Source organism: Lolium rigidum, chromosome 5, assembly GCF_022539505.1.
Source record: "Lolium rigidum isolate FL_2022 chromosome 5, APGP_CSIRO_Lrig_0.1, whole genome shotgun sequence".
Taxonomy (NCBI): Eukaryota; Viridiplantae; Streptophyta; class Magnoliopsida; order Poales; family Poaceae; genus Lolium; species Lolium rigidum.
The window spans coordinates 87,957,573-87,980,415 of NC_061512.1; positions in this window are offsets into that span (position 1 = coordinate 87,957,573).

Below are 22,843 nucleotides of genomic sequence, written 5' to 3' on the forward strand. Positions count from 1 at the left end.
GGGGATCCGAGAGAAGCGTTGTATAATATGGCCATGGCAGGAGTTGGCAACATGGGAACAGCATTCGCAACTACACCTCCCGAAGGAGCTGCAAGGCGAAATATTCCGCGACCTACTGCAGCAGTGCAGGATCCACCGAGAGCGAGTGGAGCAAGAGATTCAGCAACTCAGGCAAGGGTGGATAGAGCGCGACAGACGTGAAGAGAACATCGGCATTCACCAGAAGTTGATGAGGAAGATATGTGTGGACTCCCGTGTTTCACGAGACGAGTTCGAAAAACTCGAGTCCCGTCGGGGTTTAAGTTACCCGACAATTTCAAAAAAATTGATGGTCTACAGGATCCCGAGGATTGGCTAGTTGATTACCTCGAGACGATGAAATTGATAGGCGGAACCAGGGCAACAGCCATGGAGCATACAAGTGCACTTGAGTGGAGCAGCACGATCATGGATAAAGAAGTTACCTCCGGGGTCCATCGACATTTGGGATAGTTTCGAGGACATTTTTGTAAAGAATTTCCGATCCACATGCAAAAAACCTGCGTCACTAGAAGAGTTGAGGGCTTGCAGGCAGAAGTATGACGAATCAATGAGAAAATACATCCAGAGGTGGAATATCATCAAAAACTCGGCAGAGAACATATCTGACGAGAGGGCAATAGATGCGTTTGTGGCAGGAATTCGACGAAGAGACTTTGTCGAAGACTTGGGGAGAACCAATCCAAGTACAATATCAGCATTAATGGAAATAGTGAACAGGTGGGCAGATGGAGAAGATGTTGTTCACAACAAGCGACATAGGTCGCCAGAGGAGGACCACAATCGAAACTTCCAAAATAGACGACAATTCTCTCGATAGTTCTCGAGTTATGATGCTCCTGGCCAAATATCGGCTGGGTTCCGAGGAAATACTGGAGGAAACAGTCGAGATGATTATCAAAGAAGTAGCGAGCAGCAAGGCAACAACAGAGGTGATTCCCGTAATAATAGACAAAATAGTGGACCAAGGTTCCAGAGACCTTATGTATCTCCCGAGGATATGATGAATGGATCGTGTCAGATGCATTTTTATCTTGATAATAACGGGAAAAGACAGTCAGGACATCTGCAGAAAGACTGTCGAAATTTTCAAGCAATGTTGAGATTTGCAGGGCAAGCCAATGCTCAAGCAACGAATAGAAACCCCCAGGGGCCAAGGAGTGAGATACACCTTCCACCTCCTCCCGCAATTACGGACGAAAATCGGCACCAGCTCAGAATAGCGGCAGCACCACACCCACCTCCATATATCGACCCCAACGCCAACGGCGCGGTCTCGATGATTCAGAAAGCTAGGCCATCCAACAGGGCCCAGAAAGTAATCTCGCGTCAAGTATTTATGGAAGAAAAGATGCCTCCACCAACAATTGAGTACCTGAATTGGTCACGACAGGACATCGGCTTCACCATAGCGGACCACCCGCATAAAGTTCCTCGACCAGGGCAATCAGCACTCATTTTACCAGCAGTGATCGCAGGATTCGACGTTTCTCGAGTATTCATAGATGGAGGCAGCAGTTTAAACCTTATGTATGCAGATACACTAAGGAAGATGAACATATCCCTGGCGAACTTAAAGCCAACTGACACACGTTTCCATGGAATCACACCAGATAAGCCAAATTATCCGCTGGGAAAAATCAATCTCGATGTTCAGTTTGGAACCCGAGAGAACTACAGGATAGAGAGATTGGAGTTCGAAGTCGTGGATTTCCCGTCACAGTATCACGCTTTATTGGGGCGACCAGCGTATGCCAGGTTTATGGCGGTACCACACTATACGTACTTGCTATGGAGGCTCCCTGGACCCAAAAGACCAATTACAGTAAAAGGCAGTTTTGCGCTAGCTGATAAATGCGACAAGGACTTTCATCGACTGTCAGAGAATTTCGGGATGCAGGCGGAATACATGGCATCAAGGCTAACAACGGATTATGATGTGTTGCCAGATACAGGGAGGCCACTCAGGGAACCAACCTTTGACACTACTAAGGATTCTAAGGAGGTCCAGATTCATCCGACAGATCCCAAGAAAACGACATCCATTGCAACAAACATGGATCTCACATAGGAAAGCGCGCTCGTCGAGTTCCTCCGTGAGCGCTGGGAAATCTTCGCATGGTGTCCAGCTGACATGCCAGGAGTACCCAGGGAACTTGCCGAGCACCACCTTAATTTGGATCCAGTGGCGAAACCAATCAAACAACCCTTGCGGCGTTTTTTGGAACCAAACCGCAAGGCTATGCTGTCAGAAATCAATCGACTCAGAGAAGCTGGCTTTATCAAAGAACTGCATACGGAGGCCACATGGGTAGCTAACCCAGTACTGGTCCCAAAGAAAAACACGAAAGTCCTTCGCATGTGCGTCGACTTCACGTGTCTCAATAAACATTGTCCAAAGGATCACTTTTCCCTCCCGAGGATCGATCAGATTATCGATTCCACGTCAGGATGTGAACGTCTTTCCTTCTTGGATGCATATTCTGGTTATAACCAGATTAGACTAAAAGAAGACGACGAGGTCAAAACAGCTTTTATAACACCTTATGGTGTGTTCTGCTATAGAACAATGCCTTTTGGTCTGAAAAACACGGGAGCAACATATCAGCGGATGATGCAGAAGTGTCTTGCAACACAGATTGGTAAAAACATACAAGTATATATTGACGATGTCGTCATAACAACAAAGAAGGGGTCAACTTTGATCGAGGATCTGAAGGAAACTTTTGACAACCTTGACAAGTTCTGCCCTAAGTTGAACCCGACAAAGTGCTCCTTTGGTGTTCCTGTGGGAGAACTTCTCGGGTTCCTAGTTTCAGCAAGAGGGATCGAGGCCAATCCAGAAAAAATCCAAGCCATCGTAACAATGAGGAAGCCAACAAAGTTGAAAGAAATACAGCAGTTGACTGGGCGAGTCGCAACTTTGAGCAGATTCGTCGCCAGGCTAGGAGAAAAGGCATTACCGTTCTACGCGTTGATCAAGCAAGGAGAGAAGTTTCAATGGAACGAAGAAGCGGACAGAGCTTTCGAGGATATCAAGCGCACAATCTCGACACCACCAATCTTGGTGGCGCCCAAGGAGAAGGAACCTCTCCTGTTATATATCGCAGCCACACCTCAGGTGGTTAGCACAGTGCTTGTGGTTTAAAGAGAAGAAGAAGTAAAACTCCATGGAGTGCAACGGCCGGTATATTTCGTCGACGAAGTTTTATCGCCTTTCCAAACAACGGTACCCGCAGTAGCATGAAGCTAGCATATGGGGTGTTTACAACAAGCAAGAAAACTGCGACACTATTTTTTGGCGCATCCGATAATAGTGGTTAATGAGGCGCCTTTGTCCAATATATTAAACAATCCAGAGGCTACGGGTCGTGTCTCCCTTTGGGGAATAGAGCTTTCCCCTCAGGACATCACATATGAAAAAAGAAAGGCAATAAAGTCGCAAATATTACCAGATTTTATTGCAGAGTGGATGGAGCTACAAAATACGGGACCCCCGGATTTATCGAGAACCTGGACTATGAACTTCGATTTGTCCAAGAGATTGGAGGGGGAAGGAGCAGGCGTGATACTGATATCACCACAAGGCGACAAGTTGAAGTATGTTTTATGGATGACATTTCCAAACGCGTCTAACAACGAGGCAGAATACGAAGCTCTTATACATGGGATGAAGATGGCAAAGGCTTGTGGCGCAACTCGATTAAAAATCTTTGGCGACTCGCAATTGATGGCTCAACAAGTCATGAATCAATGCGACGCAGTCAATGATAGTATGATAGCATACAAGGAGGTGTATAACGAGCTCGAGAAGCTGTTTGACGGGTGCGAGGTAAATCACATGATGAGGTCTAAGACCCCGTGTGTGGCCCGATCTTGCGGATTGACGTCAAAACCAAAGGGGAGATGGGAAAACGCGAGGAACACGAAGAACACGGCGATGAACACGAGGAACTCCGAGACTCACGCACGCACACCAACCCGATACACCCGATGCTTACCTCCGTGGCTCGATGGACCACGCCAATAGAATCTCCGTGGAAGAGACACGCGGTAGAATTCCCCGGAGAGAGATTGGGATTGGAGAGGAAGAGCTTGGGGAAGGAGAGAGAGTAACAAGTACTAGAATCTCCTTCAACAAGATCTAAGTCAACAACCAAGGTGCCTTGATTACAGAGGGATGATACCCAAGGGAGACTAAGCTCAAAGTTAGGGTTTGAGTTCAAAACAAGTCTAAAGAGCTAAAGGGGCGTCCCGGGGGGTATTTATAGTCTTACAAGGCATCACAGGCCGAAAAGGTAAGTTCGGGCCGAAAAGATAACTTAAGTCGTGCAGGCCGGTCAGGGAGCCGGTCAGACCGGGCCTGTGACCGGGCAGGCCGGTCAGGGGGCCGGTCAGACCGGGCCTGTGGACCGGGCGGCCGGTTTCGGACCGGGCCTGGGACCGGGCGAGCGACCGGACGAGGCTCCAAGTCCCCCGGATGGCGTCCGGATGTCACGAGCGCAAATCCCGGCTTCGGACCGGGCGGCCCGGCCAGGAGGCCGGTCGAGCCGGGCCGTGGACCGGGTGGCCTCGGCCAGAGGCCGGTCGACCGGATTCCGGATCGGCCGTCCATCTTCTCTTCCTTGCGCTCTTCGGGCGACTTCCGGTCCAGCTCCATGTCCATCTTTGCGTCCAGCTGTTCCTCTCCTTCCCTTGACCTTGGCTTGTCCTCCTCTCCGTGGTCTTGATGCTCCTTGTACCTAATGACACATAGCACGTCGGCATGAGGTAGCAATCCATCCAAAGGTGTACCAAGATCAAGGGTGGTGAGGAGCGAGTTCACCTCATCATGTAGAGCCTTGGCTCGGGCTCGTGTCATCGGTCCTCTTGGGGGACTAGTTGGTCTTGATGTAGTGCCGTCGGTGAGCGGGGCTACATCATCTCCCCCCCCCCTTGGGAAAGAGTCGTCCTCGACTCGTGGCCTTCCTCATCTCCATGATAGGGTGACAAGTCGGAGACATTGAACGTGTTGCTCACCAAGTACTTGGAGGTGGGGATGTCGATGACGTAAGCGTTGTTGTTGATGTGTTTGAGGACCTTGAAGGGACCATCTCCTCTTGGCTTGAGCTTCGAGTTGCGTTCATGGGGGAATCTTTCCTTCCGGAGGTGTATCCAAACGAGGTCGCCTTCTTGAAATATGCGTTCCTTCTTCTTGGCGTTGAGGCGGGTAGCTTGACGAAGCACATGTTCTTGAATGGTAGCTCTTGTCTCTTCATGAAGTTTCTTGACGGCGGCGGTGCGCTTGTCGAAGTCCATGTTGATCCGCTCATGAAGGGGGAGCGGGAGCATGTCGAGTGCCGTGAGCGGCTCAAACCCGTAGACGACCATGAAGGGACTCCTTGATGTAGTCGAGTGCTTGGCGCGGTTGTAGGCGAACTCCGCGTGTGGAATGCATTCCTCCCATGACTTCATGTTTTTCTTCACGAGGATGCGTAGAAGGGTGGAGAGGCTTCGATTGACCACTTCCGTTTGGCCGTCCGTTTGCGGGTGCGAGGATGATGAGAATAAGAGCTTCACTCCAAACTTGGCCATGAGCGACTTCCAAAGATAACTCATGAACTTGACGTCTCGATCCGACACAATGCTTCGCGGTACTCCATGTAAGCGAACAATTTCCCCGAAAAACAACGAAGCAATGTGTGAAGCATCATCGCTCTTATGGCAAGGTATGAAATGAGCCATCTTAGAGAACCTATCCAATACCACAAAGATAGAATCATGTCCATGCTTAGTGCGAGGCAATCCTAGAACAAAATCCATGATAATGTCCGTCCATGGTGCATGAGGTATAGGCAATGGCGTGTAAAGACCATAGGGATTGGAAGTAGACTTAGCTTGAAGGCATGTCGTGCAACGGTTGCAAAGGCGCTCGACGTCCCTCTTCATCTTCGGCCAATAATAGTGAGTGGCTAGCATCGCAAGTGTCTTATCTCGACCAAAATGTCCCATAAGGCCACCACCATGTGACTCTTGCAAGAGTAACTTTCGAAGAGAAGAATCGGGAATGCAAATTTTGTTGGCTTTGAACAAGTAGCCTTTGTGCAAATAGAAGTCATCAAATCCTCGGTCAACGGAACACTTCTCAAATATCGGAGCAAAGAAAGAATCGGAAGTATAGAGTTCTTTGATCTCTTCGAGTCCCAAAACGTGAAAATCCAAGCGAGTCAACAAAAGGGTGTTTTTGCGGGAAAGAGCATCCGCCACTACATTGTCCTTGCCCTTCTTGTATTTGATGACATACGGGAAGGACTCAATGAACTCAACCCATTTTGCATGACGTTTGTTCAAATTGTGTTGGCTTTTCAAGTACTTCAAAGACTCATGGTCGGAGTGAATGATGAACTCTTTTGGCCAAAGATAGTGTTGCCAAACTTCAAGAACACGAACCAAAGCGTAGAGCTCCTTGTCATATATAGGATAGTTGAGGCGTGCGCCATCTAACTTCTCACTATAGTATGCCACGGGTTTGCCCTCTTGCATAAGAACACCACCAATACCAAGCCCACTTGCATCACACTCAATCTCAAAAGTTTTGGAAAAATTTGGAAGAACAAGAAGGGAGCTTCGGTAAGGCGTTTCTTCAACTCATCAAAAGCATTTTGTTGGGCCTTGCCCCAAACAAACGGAACATTCTTCTTGGTAAGCTCATTCAAAGGGCAAGCAATGGTGCTAAAATCTTTCACAAAGCGGCGGTAAAACCCGGCAAGTCCATGGAAGCTTCGGACTTGACCAACATTTGTAGGAGTAGGCCAATTATGGATGGCCTCTACCTTGGAAGAATCAACTTCAATTCCATTAGCGGAAACCACAAAGCCAAGGAAAACCAATTTGTTTTGAGCAAAGGTGCATTTGGGGAGGTTAGCATAAAGCTTCTCATGACGCAAGATGCACAAGACTTCTCTCACATGTTGCACATGGTCCTCGAGACATTTGCTATAAATAAGAATATCATCGAAATAGACAACCACACTCTTGCCAATGAGAGGACGCAAGATGTGATTCATGAGGCGCATGAAAGTTGATGGAGCATTGGATAGCCCAAATGGCATAACAAGCCACTCATATAGACCAAGTTTGGTCTTGAATGCCGTTTTCCATTCATCACCAATAGCCATGCGGATTTGGTGGTAGCCACTACGCAAATCAATTTTAGAGAAAATCGTGGCACCACTAAGTTCATCAAGCATGTCATCTAAACGCGGAATGGGATGGCGGTAACGGACGGTAATGGCATTGATGGTGCGACAATCCATACACATCCGTTGCGTCTCATCCGGTTTAGGCACAAGAATCACGGGAACCGCACAAGGGGAAAGGCTTTCGCGAACGTACCCTTTGGCGAGGAGATCTTGTATTTGTCGTTGGATCTCCTTTGTCTCTTCGGGGTTGGTGCGGTAGGCGGCACGGTTTGGAAGCGGAGCGCCGGGTATGAGGTCGATGCGGTGCTCGATGCCTCGAAGCGGTGGTAGTCCATGAGGGAGCTCGTCGGGGAAGACATCTTGGAACTCCTTCAAAATAGACAACAAAGACGAAGGAATTGTGGTTAAGTCGTTAGTCTCCGACGACGGTCCCTTGCAAATGAGGACGTAGTGCAATATGGTGGATGGGTTTGCTTGCACTTCTTTCCACTCGCTTTTGGTGGCTAGGAGGACACTCTTTCGCTCACTCATATATGGCTTGTGGCGCTCACTCTCCATTTGGTGGGTCGCTCCCTCACCTCTCAACTCACTATGGTGGGAGTGGTGTTGTGCCCTCGCTAGAGCCTTCGCATTGTCGGCGATGATTTGACTAGGAGTCATGGGGCGCAACTCAAACTTCTTGTCGTTGACCTTGAAGGTGTATGTGTTGGAGAGTCCATCATGTATCGCCTTCTTGTCGTATTGCCAAGGGCGGCCAAGCAACATGTGGCACACCGTCATGGGTACTACGTCACACTCAATAGTATCCTCATAAGGTCCAATCTTGAAATTGACGGTGACGGTATGTTGTATCTTGACGTTGCCCTTGTCACTCAACCATTGGATATGGTAAGGGTGAGGATGCTTGCGGAGGTTGAGGTGGAGCTTCTCACACAACTCGGTGCTTGCAAGGTTATGGCAACTTCCACCGTCTATGATGACCTTGATCGACTTGCCACCAATTCCGGCACGGGTTTGGAAGATGTTGCACCGTTGTTTTTCCACATCATGAGGTTGCGTAGTTAGCACCCTTGTGACCACAAGTGAGGGACTTGGGTCATGCTCACATAGTAGAGGATCTTCTCCAAATTCTTGCTCATAAGCTTCTTCACTTTCCACGGCGGCTTGCACAAGGGCTTCATATTCATCCTCATCAAGCGTCTCGATATCACCATTCTCCATAGTGATCATGACCTTGGTGTTCTTGCACTCAAACGACTTGTGACCTTGGGTGCCACACTTGAAGCAAGTGACACTAGAGGGTCCCGTGGATGCCTTAGAGGAGGCGGTGGAGGAGACCGTTTGCTTCATGCGACTTTGGATAGTCGGCTTCTTGGATATTGTTGAGGACACGTCGGCCTTGGCACTTGTAGCATGAGGGGTTGATGTAGTAGAAGGGGTCGATGTAGCGAGCTTGGAGGTGAAGTAGGTCTTGGCCTTGGAGTACTTGATGTCCTCAATCACTTGGCGCTCGGCCTTGGTTGCTTGATGGACCAATTCAACCATGTTGGAGTAAGGTTGGAACTCCACAATTCGCTTGATGGGATAGTTGAGGCCATTGAAGAAGCGAGCAATGGTTTGGTCATCGGACTCTTGGATGTTTGCTCTCATCATAGTGAGCTCCATCTCCTTGTAGAACTCCTCGACGGTCTTGGTACCTTGCTTCAACTTTTTGGAGCTTGTTGAAGAGGTCGGTCATGTAGTGCGTGGGCACAAAGCGAGCATGCATCTCTTTCTTCATTTCTTCCCAAGTGGCAATTGGAGGTTCTCCCTTCTCTTCCCGAAGAGTGAGGACTTGCTCCCACCAAGTGTTTGCGTAGTCCTCGAACTCAAGCGACGCCATAGCCACCTTCTTGGCACCGGAGTAGTTGTGGATGCGGAATATCTTGTCCACCTTGAGTGCCCATGAGAGGTAGGCCTCGGCATCTTCTTCACCCTTGAACTTTGGCATGGTGAACTTGAGGCGTCCAAACATGTTCTCTTCATCCTCCAAGTTTCTTCTACGAGGAGGGGCACCTTCATCTCTTGCGGCTTGAGGAGGAATAGGAGGTCTTCGACGGCCAACCATAGCATTGGGTTGGTGTTGGAGGTGCACACTTGCTTCACTTGGTTCACGGTGAGGATGTGGTTGAAGATCTTGACGAGGTTGTTGAAGATCTTGACGAGGTGGTTGGCGACGTCCAAAGATGGCCCTCTCATCTTGCTCATGTGGTGGTTCTCCTCTTCCACGTTGGTCATGGCGAGGATGATTCCGAAGATCACGCCTCGGTTGGTCTTGATGTTCATGGCCTTGAGCATCACCATGTGGCTCCATGTTGTGGGAGATGTTGTCATGCGGGTGGCCGTCACGCCCATGGTGGGCATGGCCATCCGGTTGAGGACGATCTTGTGGAGGACGTTCATGAGGACGAGCATGGTGATGTATTTCTCCTCGCCTAGAGTTGGAGCGAGAGTCTTCATGACGAGCATGTGAGCGATGCGGTCGATGATGGTCTTCATGCCTTGAGGAGGAGCTTGAGGACGAACGGTGACCATGAGAGTAGTAATCTTGTGATGAGCTTGAGGATGATGAAGTAGAGCGGTGTCGGCGATGACGACCCAAGTTGGTGATGGCGCGCTCGAGGCTATCCATGCGTCTCTCCATGTTTGCATCATTGGCCGCCATTTGACCATTCAAGTTGTCCGTAGCTTCGCGAAGGAGAGCCAAGTCTTGGTTCACCACGGAGAAGTTGTGTGCCACTTCATCATATTGCTCATCGATGCGCGTCTCGAAAAGGGTGAGTTGCTCCTTGAACTCTTGGCGTTGCGTCCATAGGTTGTGTTGAGTAGCCAACCTCTCGGTGTTGCGGAGGACTTCTCCCTCCCTTGCTTCATCTCCGCTCCTATCCATGATACAAAGACAAGCACTAGGTTGTGTATGTTAGTGGAAGGAGACTACCTCGCACTCTTACCAAGGTAAGATAGTATTGAGGCAATCCACCAAGCCGAAAGCAAGATCAAGTGTATCGGGAACACACGCAAAACCACACGCAAAAGCTAGCAAATATGGTGTTAGGCGAGTGTTGTGGAAAGCCAAAAGACAAATCCAAGATCAAGTATGTTGTTAAGAGTGGTGGAAGTCCGAAAATCCAAAAGTTGATGCGAAGATCACTATAAACACGGAAAAAGGATGTGGAACACACACACGAGATAAGCGGGGTTAGTGCAACCAAAAGTGAGCGGAAAATTGTATGTGCGGATGCTCGGTGTCACACTAACACAAGGAGAGTCAAAGCTTTGATTGCAAAGGAAGAGACAACTAGATTCACACGTGACCTCTCTTCTCGTATCTCTCTTTGCTTAAAAGCTTTTTCTCTTTTGTATATGTTGGCACTTGCACTCGTTGTATCTTTGGTGGCACGTGGACACTTTGTATGTATGGGCGTATGGATGTATGGATGTATGGTGCTACTCGCACTCTTTTTGTGTTTTTGGGGCTTTTTGACGCACTATGTTAGCGTTAGCCTCGCTTTTGCTATCTTGCCACACGAGTGTTTGCTTGGGTGCCTTACTCAACGCTACACACACACCTCACAATGCGGGGTCACGTGCAATGTCTCGCAACACTAGACAAGCAATGCTCAATGGGATAGATCGCAAAAGGAAGAGGGGTTACAAGGTCACAGCTGCAAGTTATACCTGCGATGGTGGTGGTGGTGGTGGTGGTGGTGGAGATCGCCGGATGTCGAGGTCGAAGGGGCGTTGCGTCGCCCGGTCGGAGGCCCGGTTGACCGGCTCCTGGACCGGCCTGGCCGGTTGTCTGTCCGGTTGACCGGATTCTGGACCGGCTCGGCCGGTCGAGGGCCCGGTTGACCGGCTGCTCAACCGGATTTCGCGGGATGAGCTTTCTCTCTCTTGTTCTTCACGAAAACCAAGCCAAATCGACCAAATCGAAGGGAAACGATGGAATTGGAGGCTCAAAGTTGGGGAAATAGTAGATCAAGCACAACAACTCCAAATCCACGGACCAAAACCACTCAAAACGCAACCAAATCACAGATCGGTCAAGAGGCAATTTGGGGCTATTTTTGGGGATTTTTTGGAAAATTTTCTAGGGACGAAATCGGGTGGGTGGAGGGTCAAATCCGCGGAAACCAAAGGCTGCCGATACCATATGATGAGGTCTAAGACCCCGTGTGTGGCCCGATCTTGCGGATTGACGTCGAAACCAAAGGGGAGATGGGAAAACGCGAGGAACACGAAGAACACGGCGATGAACACGAGGAACTCCGAGACTCACGCACGCACACCAACCCGATACACCCGATGCTTACCTCCGTGGCTCGATGGACCACGCCAATAGAATCTCCGTGGAAGAGACACGCGGTAGAATTCCCCGGAGAGAGATTGGGATTGGAGAGGAAGAGCTTGGGGAAGGAGAGAGAGTAACAAGTACTAGAATCTCCTTCAACAAGATCTAAGTCAACAACCAAGGTGCCTTGATTACAGAGGGATGATACCCAAGGGAGACTAAGCTCAAAGTTAGGGTTTGAGTTCAAAACAAGTCTAAAGAGCTAAAGGGGCGTCCTGGGGGGTATTTATAGTCTTACAAGGCATCACAGAGCCGAAAAGGTAAGTTCGGGCCGAAAAGATAACTTAAGTCGTGCAGAGCCGGTCGGGGAGCCGGTCGGACCGAGCTCGTGACCGGGCAGGCCGGTCGTGGGGCCGGTCGGGCCGGGCCTCGTGACCGGGCGGCCGGTTTCGGACCGGGCTCGGGACCGGGCGGCGACCGGACGAGGCTCCAAGTCCCCCGGATGGCGTCCGGATGTCACGAGCGCAAATCCGGTTTCGGACCGGGCGGCCCGGTCGAGAGGCCGGTCGGACCGGGCCGTGGACCGGGTGGCCCGGTCGGGGAGGCCGGTCGACCGGATTCTGGACTCGGCCGTCCATCTTCTCTTCCTTGCGCTCTTCGGGCGACTTCCGGTCCAGCTCCATGTCCATCTTTGCGTCCAGCTGTTCCTCTCCTTCCCTTGACCTTGGCTTGTCCTCCTCTCCGTGGTCTTGATGCTCCTTGTACCTAATGACACATAGCACGTCGGCATGAGGTAGCAATCCATCCAAAGGTGTACCAAGATCAAGGGTGGTGAGGAGCGAGTTCACCTCATCATGTAGAGCCTTGGCTCGGGCTCGTGTCATCGGTCCTCTTGGGGGACTAGTTGGTCTTGATGGAGTGTCGTCGGTGAGCGGGGCTACATCATCACATCAGCAGGCTAAGCAATGATGAAGCCAATGTTCTTGCAAACATTGGGTCGCAATGTCTCGCAATACCACCCGGTGTGTTCTGGGAAGAGATATCTGAGAGATCAACCAAGGTGAAGAAACAGCAGAAGAAGGAAAAGGAAGAGAAATCCTCGGGGGCTAAAGAAATACCATCGGGAGAAGAGGATGAACCTGAGGTAGTAATGATGATACAGATTCCGTGGATGCAGACGTACATAGCATATATCTCGAGAAAGGAACTACCCGATGATCCAGTTGAAGCAAGGCGAGTTATCAGGCGATCCAAAGCCTTTACTGTGGTAAAAGGAGAGCTGTATAAACGAAGTATCTCGGGAGTATTACAACGTTGTGTCACACCTGAGCAAGGGAGGTTAATTCTGAAGGATGTACACGAAGGAGTGTGCGGACACCACGCAAGAAGTCGAGCTATAGCAGCCAAGGTTTTCAGAGCAGGGTTCTATTGGTTAACAGCAATTGAGGATGCAAAGGACATAGTACGCACTTGTGACGCGTGCCAAAGGTTTGCCGCAAAACCTCACTCTCCGGCAGCAGAGTTAATGACAATACCGCTGTCATGGCCTTTCGCTCAATGGGGCCTTGATATGGTGGGAAAATTGCACAAGGCTTCGCCAGGAGGATACGAGTATATGCTCGTAGCTGTCGACAGGTTCACGAAGTGGATAGAAGCAAAGCCGATAAATTCACCAGATGCGGCATCAGCAGTCAAGTTCGTGAAAAGTATTGTTTTTCGATTTGGAGTCCCTAACAGCATCGTCACGGACAATGGTAGTAATTTCACATCCAATGAATTCAAGGCATACTGTGCAGAGGTAGGCATCAAGTTACACTTTGCATCAGTTGCGCACCCGCAGACTAATGGTCAAGTTGAGAAAGCCAACGGTACCATATGTAATGGTATCAAGAAACGCCTGCTAGCACCATTGGAAAAAGCTCGACACACCTGGCCAGAGGAGTTGCCTAGTGTGCTATGGAGTATTCGAACAACACCAAATACAGACGACACGAGAGACTCCGTTCTTTCTGGTCCATGGAGCTGAGGCCGTGTTGCCGATAGAAATAGAACATAACTCTCCAAGAGTAACGGAATATGATGAAGAAGCTTCAAGAAAAGAATTGGAGGACGATGTTGATGCACTTGATGAAGCTCGCGACGAAGTACTATCACGAGTAACCAAGTACCAGCAAGACTTGAAAAATTACCACTGCCGACGTTTGCGACCAAGATCCTTCCAAGTAGGCGACTTAGTTCTTCGGCTGACACAAAAAAGCCATGAAAAACTCGAGTCGCCGTGGCTTGGACCTTACATCATCACAGAAGTAATCGAAGGAGGAGCATACAGAATCAAGGACAAGAAGACAGGAGTGGCCGAGCCAAATCCTTGGAACGTGGCGCAACTCAGGCGTTTCTACGCCTAGAGTCGAAATATAGTCTTCCTTGTAAACATACAATGTACTGAAACGCCCGCGAGTTTTCAGACGCACTCTTTTCCTTTCAGGGCACCGAGTGGGGCTGAAAGGTTTTTAATGAGGCGGGCTCGCGGTGCTGCAATATAATAAAGATATTGATGACCTATATTTTTCTCGTCGACAAGCCCGGGGGCTCATAAACAAAATATATAAACTTCTTGCGCAATACAGTTATTCACCTTGGCATAAAAAAAGTTCGCCAAACAAAATATAACCATAGGTCAACAATACACTCGGGGGCTTGACGAGAAGAAATAAGAAAAACATATCCAGCGGCTTTACAATATAGATTGTGTTTACAACATACAAGATGAGACTACCAAGATAAATTTGAAAAGACAAAGAAAAACTTTCAATTGCTGCCTAGTATATCATCTATTTTTATTCGTTCATTATTTGCAGCACCAGTTCTATGTTCAGTGTAGCTACCTCTCACGAAGAACTCAGCATCCATCCGAAGCAGTTCATCCATCATCTCTTCTGCTACAGGGGTCACAACATCATTGATTTTGTCAATGTTCCTCTTCCTCTTCGTCAGCTTGGCCTGGCACTTGGCAACAATTTGAGTCATGTTTAACTTCGGGTAGCAGATCTGTATCATAATCATAGCAAATCTCGCTCCGGCAGACAATTGGGCCCGCACAAATTCATGGATTCGAGGGGCATCCCGAAACTTGTCCATCAGAGCAGGAAGGGTTTCTGGCATCTTGTTGCGCGGGAACATGGTGTTATAAACTAAGGACAATGTCCTTGTGCAGAAGTCGAGAAAATCGCGGACTTGACTCGCACGATCTTGAAATCTGACAATTTGGCGGGTACGTTCAGGCGTAACCCAAAAATTAGAACCATGCTCCAATGCAAGTTTGAGAAGCACATTGGATCGAGCTTCAACACGTTGATCTTCGGCAGCAGTATCCAAAAAAGAACCTGTTTCAGTGGAAGCATCAGCGAGGAAGGAAAAACAGCAAGAATAAAATCAAGTACGATCAAGTGAACGAAGTATACCTGTCATATCCAAGCTTGAGTCATTCATCAGTTGAAGCATGTAATTTTCTCGTGAAGAAGCTTCGGCAGCCTCAGTAACCGCGGTTTCTTTCAACGCTAGGGCTTCTTGAGCTTGTTGAAGAGCAAGTTTTTCCCTTTCAGAAGATTTTCGAGACTGCTCCATTATCACGAGAGTTTGTTTCTTCATAGATTGAAGTTTTTGTCGAAGATCGTCCAAATCTTCATTTTGTGCAGCACTTGAAGAACCTTCAATAAATTCGACAGCAGAGGACTTTTTCGAGAAGGACGCAGCGGGTAATGCGCCCGAAGAACGAGGCACCACGGTATAGTTGTCAAAAATCAACTAGAGAGAAATATTTCGATATTAATAATTTGGCAAGATAGCTTTTCATTGATTGGATCAGATATTTACATGGGCATTAAAAAAGAGGGTTCCTAGTGAACCAACGGGGCAGTTGTCGGCAAAGCTACTGCGGCGACACTGAAAAAAGGAAAAGAACAAAAAAAATACAAAGGACAGGACGGTCTACTTGACCTCTGGCTTTGTCGAGCTAGGGGAAGGAGTAGGTTTGCATCCAAGGAAGGAGAGGATCTTCTTCGAGTTTGGCTTAGCAGCTTTAATCATAGATTTCCACTTCTTCGTCTCCATCTTCCCGACATCACCAACCTTCGTCCAATCGACAACTTGTTGGCTTTCGGCAACCAAAGCAATGGTGCCTTCAACACCAATCTTCAAGCCTTCCTGCCGAAGACGTGGCCCAAGATCTTCTTCAGGGATGAAGTGCTGGGCTAGTGCAGTGAACGTCTCGGGTTCTTCCTTCTTCGCGAAGAAGTAGGGAAAAAGCCGCGACAGCCCTGATTCAGCGTCAGCAAGGCCTTGCCGCGCCTCGTCTCCATGAACTTCAAGGAGGGAGAGCGCGTCAAGAAGGCGATCACCATCAGGATTTTCCAGATCATAATCTTGATGCGTTTTTCCTGATGAAGTATATTTGGCTTGTCAACAAATGTGCAAAGAAAAGTACGCCTAAAGAAATCAAAATAGTTGGAGCACTTACAAACAAAGCGTCGGCTCTGTGACTCCAAGCGCGTGATAATTTCTTGTTCGCGACCAGACTGTTGAGTTATGTTCTCACTTAAAGCATTTTCCGCCTTATGAAGTCTCTTTCAAAGACCTTCAACAGCGGCGGCATCTGACTCAGCCTTTTCGCGAGTTTTTTCACTTTGTTCAAGCTTCCGAGCAAATATATTCTACCAAAATAAAAGATGATACAGGTTATAACAAAATAGAAGAGGCAAATATATTCGATGGAATGTAGCAAGAAAGAATACCTTTCAGTTTATTGGCAAGGTCACGGTACCCGATGAATTGGGTACCGAGACGAACAAATTCCTTCATTAAAGGCTGAAAAATGACACAGAATAAAAAAGAGAGGTTGAAGAATTGCGACAACAAAATAGTGGGAAACATTCGACATCAAAAAGACAGCAAGAAAGGTACTTACATCATCCATAGGAGGGGTCGCCGAACTGTCGGTCAAGAGAATTGGCTCTTTTCCTTGATCAGTCCTTGCTCGTTTTGGCGACGGAGCACGGGGGCTCACAACAGGACTGGGATGTCCTGTATCCTGTTGTGGAGGCGAGGTCTCGTCCCCCGTGGGACGAGTCTCGGAGAGAACTAAAGTACGAGACGTGCTCGTTCGAGCAGTCATGTCAATAGGAGGATTTTCTTCCTCGTCACCACTATTATATCAGGGAAAAATATAAGGAACAAAGACAGACAAAATTATCGGATACCAAGGGAAAGTTGATAGAAACTTACGAGCTGACAAGGGCATCGTCGTAAGCATTGAAAGGCATGTCCTCCTCTTCGGGTAAAGTTTCCTCGAGAGGGGACTTGTTAGTCTTTGAGGTGCCTGAATCTGCGGCATCATCTCTCTTCCGTTTGTTCTTTGGAGAAACAGCAGGGGGAGAGAATGCGTGGATTCGGAAGGCTCATATTCGGCTTCTTTTTCAGAGGAAGCTGCAGATTTATGAGAACCCGCAACTTCGCTCTCAGGGCGAGAAGTGCCCTGGGGTTCGTCGGTGACGACTGTCCATTCTTCGACTTCCCCGCCTTCAGGAAGAGGAGGAAGGGAAGCTAGGATTTGGTGTTCCTACAAAGGCAGGATATGGCGACAACAAGATTACATAAAGGATGCCATCAAAAATAGTAGTCGACAAATGTTGAAAACTCGGAAGGATGAGAATTTACCTTGGGGAGGGCGTTGGCGCCGCTATATGGCACCACGCGACAGGTGGATGGAACGGCATCTTTCTTGCTCAATGAGGAGATTCCTCGGACAAGCTTCTCCAAATCCTTCACCGAAAGATCTTTGGAGAGGCGGTCGACATCTTCCTCGCCACTATATTTCCAGAGGGGTTCTTGCGAGCTCGCAGAGGCTGGATCCTAATCCTAAGAAAGTATTCTGTAATTTGGATACCAGATAACTCCTTGCCGCGAGTATTCTGGAGCTCGTGGATACGAGACATCAGCGCCTCTATCGCTTTTATCTCTTCTTCGGTGGCCTCTGCGTCCCAGGAGCGGCGTCTAAGAATTTTGGCATACCCATCGAACGGAGCAATGTTATACTCCATTGAGTCAGCGCATTCTTCGCGGACATAAAGCCATATTTTGCGCCACCCTTGAACAGAGTCGGGGAATTTGACGTCAAAGTATTCGACATCAGGGCGAACGCAAATGACAACACCGCCTATGTTGTAGGCGATGTTGTGGGAGCCGTTGCGGCGGAGACAGAAGATACGTTTCCACAGAGCCCAATTAGGGTGGACTCCGAGGAAGCATTCGCACAAGGTGATGAAAATAGAGACATGGAGGATGGAATTGGGAGTCAGCTGATGAAGCTGGATCCCATAAACAAAAAGCAAACCGCGGAGGAAATCATGGATAGGAGTAGAAAGGCCACGAATAAGATGGTCAACGAAGCTAACCCGATATTCTATAGGAGGCGTCGGGTAGCTCTCTTCGCTGGGGAAGCGCAGCGTTTCTTTCTTCTTCATCAACCCCAGTTTCTTCATCAGGTTGATGTCCTGATTGGAAATCTTGGATCTTTCCCACTCTGATGTCCCCAGATCTTGCGCCGCCATCTTGGATTCAGGAGTACTGTGCCTGGTGAGTCTACGTGGTGGCATCAACAATGGCGTTAGCGGGATTGGGAGTATGGTTGAGCTCATGAGGTGTTGAGTGCAATGGGGGATTTTCGGAGAGAGAACAGAGGTGCGGCGCGGTGAAGCGGCGGACGGAGGAAGAAGACGACCTTTTATAGGAAGCGTGCGGGTCGACGCACCGTTGGATGGAGCAGTAATGAACTTGATGAATTACACGTGGACTAGAGGGTAAAATTGTATTTTCGCGAGGATGGAACTGGACAGGCGCCACAGTGCGCGTGCCAGAAAAAGTGGAGACCGTGTGCCCCCACTTGCGCAAACCTGTCAAACTGCTGCGGATTTTGGGTCCACCAGTCTGGGACAGGGGAGAATTCGTGTTTCTTAAATAAAGAGGTCGTGGCTCACATCATGTCGTTGCCTATTCGACGGTACCCCGGAGGAGGGATCCTCACGAGGGGGAGAAGAAGTAGGGGCCATAGGGCGGAGTGCACACGGGACGGTGGTACGCGAGTTACCCAGCTTCGGAACACCTGCACGATGACAGGGCCTACTGCTGCTTGTCTGGAATTATCTGGGCGCTTTCGCGCTGTTACAATGAGTTGTGGTTGTGCCTCTAGGGCTCCTAGGATCCGGCTTATAAAGGCGCACGGATCTAGGGTTTACATGGAGAGTCCTACCCGGATACAGGTTTCCTAACTACGGTACAATGTCTTGCCGTGTACGTCAAGGATCCTCCCTTCCATCTATGTCGTACCGGATCCGGGTCCCTACTTGGCCTTCATGGATCCGGGTTCCTCCAAAGGTTGGTCGGATCCAGCTCCTCGCTCTGGGCCGGACATCTTCCGTCGGGATCAACGACAAGCCGGGCCGCCCGATGGGCCACATGCCTCATCACCATCTGTGGGCCACCCGGGCTTGCCGGATCTAGGCACTGTCGATGGTACACCCATGAAGTATACCCACAACAGTAGCCCCCAGAGTTCTCCGAGTTTCGCCTGCTGTTTCCGCCTTGCTAATCCATCATGGTCTCCGGCATCGTTGGTAACGCGGAGAAACTTGAAGAACTCCAACTTCACATTTTCTTCTTTCCCAACCTTTAGTCAGAAATTCCCCCCATCCTGCGGGACTTCATCCATCGACAGTTTCAAACATATCTCCGGGTTACTCCCCTGCTTGCGAATGGGGATTACTTATCTTCGCGCCTTTACCCAGAATCTTTAACAGACTCAAACGGTTCCGCCAATTTTGGCGCCATTTTCGCGCGATTTGTGCGGTAACTTATCTCTAGCCATTTTTACCGTTAGGGTTTGGGACACGTGTCATGCATCCAACGGCGCGACGCTTGCGTTCCGACCACAGGATGCGGAGCACGAATCTCGTCCCCCCCAGCCTATAAATATCCCCGTCAACCCTAATTTCTCATTCACCCCCCATTCTCACCTCTCTACACAGCGCCGCTCGCGAGCTCCTCCTCCGCCGTGCCGGAATTCACCGGAAAACTCGCCGGAGCATCACCGGAGAGATTTCACCACCGTGGTGTTCATCGTGTTCTTAACTCCGGCGAGCCACCGTACGAAAACCTCGTCGCCGGCGACTCCGACCACCGCGGAACCCATTACGGTAAGTTCTCCGAACTTCGATTCTTCGCCGTAGCTGGTAGGGATGATCTTTAGGACGAAGACGCGGATCCGACTAAATTTTACCTTTCCGCAATCCTTTCTGTCTTCAGATGTCTTCCGTGACTCCGCCTCCAACTTCTGAACCAATCCTGGCAACCCCAATCTCTTCCGCCCCTCCACCCTTCGTCCCAGTCAGGCTGGATCCTTCAAAGGATTCCGGCAAGTAGGCTGAAGGGACTTCTGCTAACCCGGAAAAAACCTCCGGGGCAGATCAGGCGGAGCACAAGGCGGAAGAAGTCGCCAAAAAATCGAAGGCTCGTCAACGAGACTCTGAAGCCAAGGGAAAATGGTGGCCCTGTACCACCACTGAGATGGAGCTGAAGAACCTCGAGGCGGAGGGCTTCCTGCAACCCGGAAGCTGGAGGTCAGTTCCAAATGCTTTAGCTCCAGCTCCGGAGGACAACGAGATGGTGCTGACGAAAGCACTGGTGGAGCGGGGCTTTTCATTTCCGCCTTCGGACTTCTTCCTGGAAATCCTGAAGGTCTATGGGCTCCAGCCGCATAATATTTCTCCGAACAGCGTGCTTGCAATCAGCAATCATGTCACCCTCTGCGAAGGCCATCTCCGGGTAACTCCCGAGCTCTCCTTGTTCCAATACTACTTCACTGTCAAGAAGGAGAGGATCCGGCAGTCCACCGAGCTAGCAACATGCGGATCCATCACCTTCATGATCCGCCTAGGCCGCGTCTACCCCCACACCGACAGCCACGAATCCGCGCGGTACTGGTCAGGGGGCTTCTTCTACTTGAAGGACGTCTCCGACCCGGCGAGCACAAGGAAGTTGCCGCCGTTCAAGAACTACCCCGGCCACCGAGCTTCCGGCATGGTCACACTGCCCCCACCTTTCCGACTCGCCCCAGCTCACACGCGCCGTCAGGCGGATCTGCAAGCTGACGGAGGAGGGGCTAACTGGGAAGGACCTGACCCTTTCCTGGTTCACCAAGCGGATCCAGCCGCTCCAACACAGGGACCAGCTGATGTTCCAGTATACAGGGCGCGACGACCCAATGCGCGCCACAAAAGACAATCTTTCCGCCGACGCCATCGACAAGAGGATCCGGGTCCTCATCAAGATTCCGCGTGAACTTCACGTTCACGTGTGCAACAAATACATTCACATGAATGGCTCCGGAACCGCGGTACGTCGCCTTTGACTTTAGCCCATTATGTTTCTTCGCATTCAAATTTTTTCTAAGTGTTTAACTCTATGCATCAGCTCGAGGCGCTTGAAGAAAATGAACTCGGAACTCTCCTCCGGGTTCCTTCCACCGGCAACACAGATCCGGAAGCTGCATCAGAAGCGGAAGCTCACGAGGCTCCGCGCCCTTCTAAGAGGAAAAGGGCTGCCCCCTCCAGCCCTTCGGCCAAACGTGCCCGCGACGTGCTCAGCATCGCGGCAACTCGCAAGGCGGAGGCGGAGAAGAAGCGCCTCAAGCTCATCGATACCAGCAACCGATCCCAAACGGACATCCGGCGAGTTCTTCGGACCTTCCGGGTAAGTGCAAAGTCTTCGAAGAAAATTCTTCCGCTATCGTGAATCAGCACATACTTAATCGTAATGCTCTTTTCTTTTCGCAACAGAAGTTCCGAAAACCACCCCCCCAAGGCCCCTAAAGCTCCCAAGAAGAAGACTAAGCCATCTCCGGCTTCCATACCAGTCACACCAGAAGTCGGAGTTCCACCCAAGGCTGCTTCAGCCGCCAAGCCGGATCCTAAGGATGTTATCAACGTTGATGACATCCCTGAAGATCCGGCCACCGAGACTGCGCAAGGCGATTCCGACAAGGGTGCCTCCTCATCTGCTCCTCCGCCTGAGCAACCTACCGCTACTTCCGCCAAGCCAACGGCCGAACAATACGAGCAGAAAGTGCAGCTGATCAATGCCACTGGCGCGTCCCAAACTTCGTCGCTGCAGAAGCTCCCCCTTTCTCAACGTCACGCGGAAATTTCAGCCATGATGGAGAAAGTATGGGGGCCTGCGGATACGGAGATGAAGGAGCTCTCCGACCTTGAGAGCGAACTCAAGGTCTTTTTTGCTAAGCATAAGGAGGTGCGCCAGGTAACACTAGCCCCCAAGCATTGGTTCAGACATTTTTCCGTGTAACATGTGTTAGCCGATGCTTCTCTCAACATTAGTCTTAGACGGAAATTTGAAATTTTCTCAATCCAGAACTTTAAACTCCTCGCCAGCCCAAAGAATTTTGAATTTCCAGCTAAATCCTCTCTGCGTTTCAGAGCACGCGGAAGTTGCACGAAGATCTACGCGTTCATGTGCTGGAGCAGATGACGGAAATAGAAGGGCTACGCCAGACTGCTGAGAATAGTCGTCAAGCTGTGCTCCGCCTGGAGACCCGATTGAAGGGTGAGAAATCCGAGTTGCCTAAATTTGTCTTGTGTGAACCACCATAGTGTATAACTTGTGTGATGTTCTGTTCTCATAAGAAACTGACAAGCGTCCCACCATCGATGCCTTATCCGCCAAGATCCAAGTATTGGAGGCGGAGAATGAAACTCTGAAGAACTTCTTGAAAGAGTCCTCCGAGAAGGAAAGTAAAGAAAAGAAGGAGCTCTCCGAGAAACATTCCCGCGAGATGGCGGAGCTGGCTGACAAACTCAAGAAGAGCCGACAAAGGGTGACCACCACGGCGGCCAAGAACAAGAGCCGGGAGGCGAGGCGGAAGCAATTGACAAGTTGATCTTCCGTAAGGACCCTTTTTGTTATTGTCTTGACTCCGGCTTCCTCAAAACTTTCTCTGTCCGCGGAAGAAGCTGATCCTTTTTACTTTGCGGCAAGCCTAGGCTTTGAGTGGACCAAAGATTCAACCCTTAAAGAAGCTGAGGCATATGATGAAGCGCGGACCTCAATCGATGATCTCGTCGAAGCATGTCGCGGAATCGCCAAGTCCCTCAACCTGAAGAGAGCCAAGACAACGGTGATTGACCGCATGACGAAACTCATGCGGAACGTGCCGGAACTTATCAAGGAT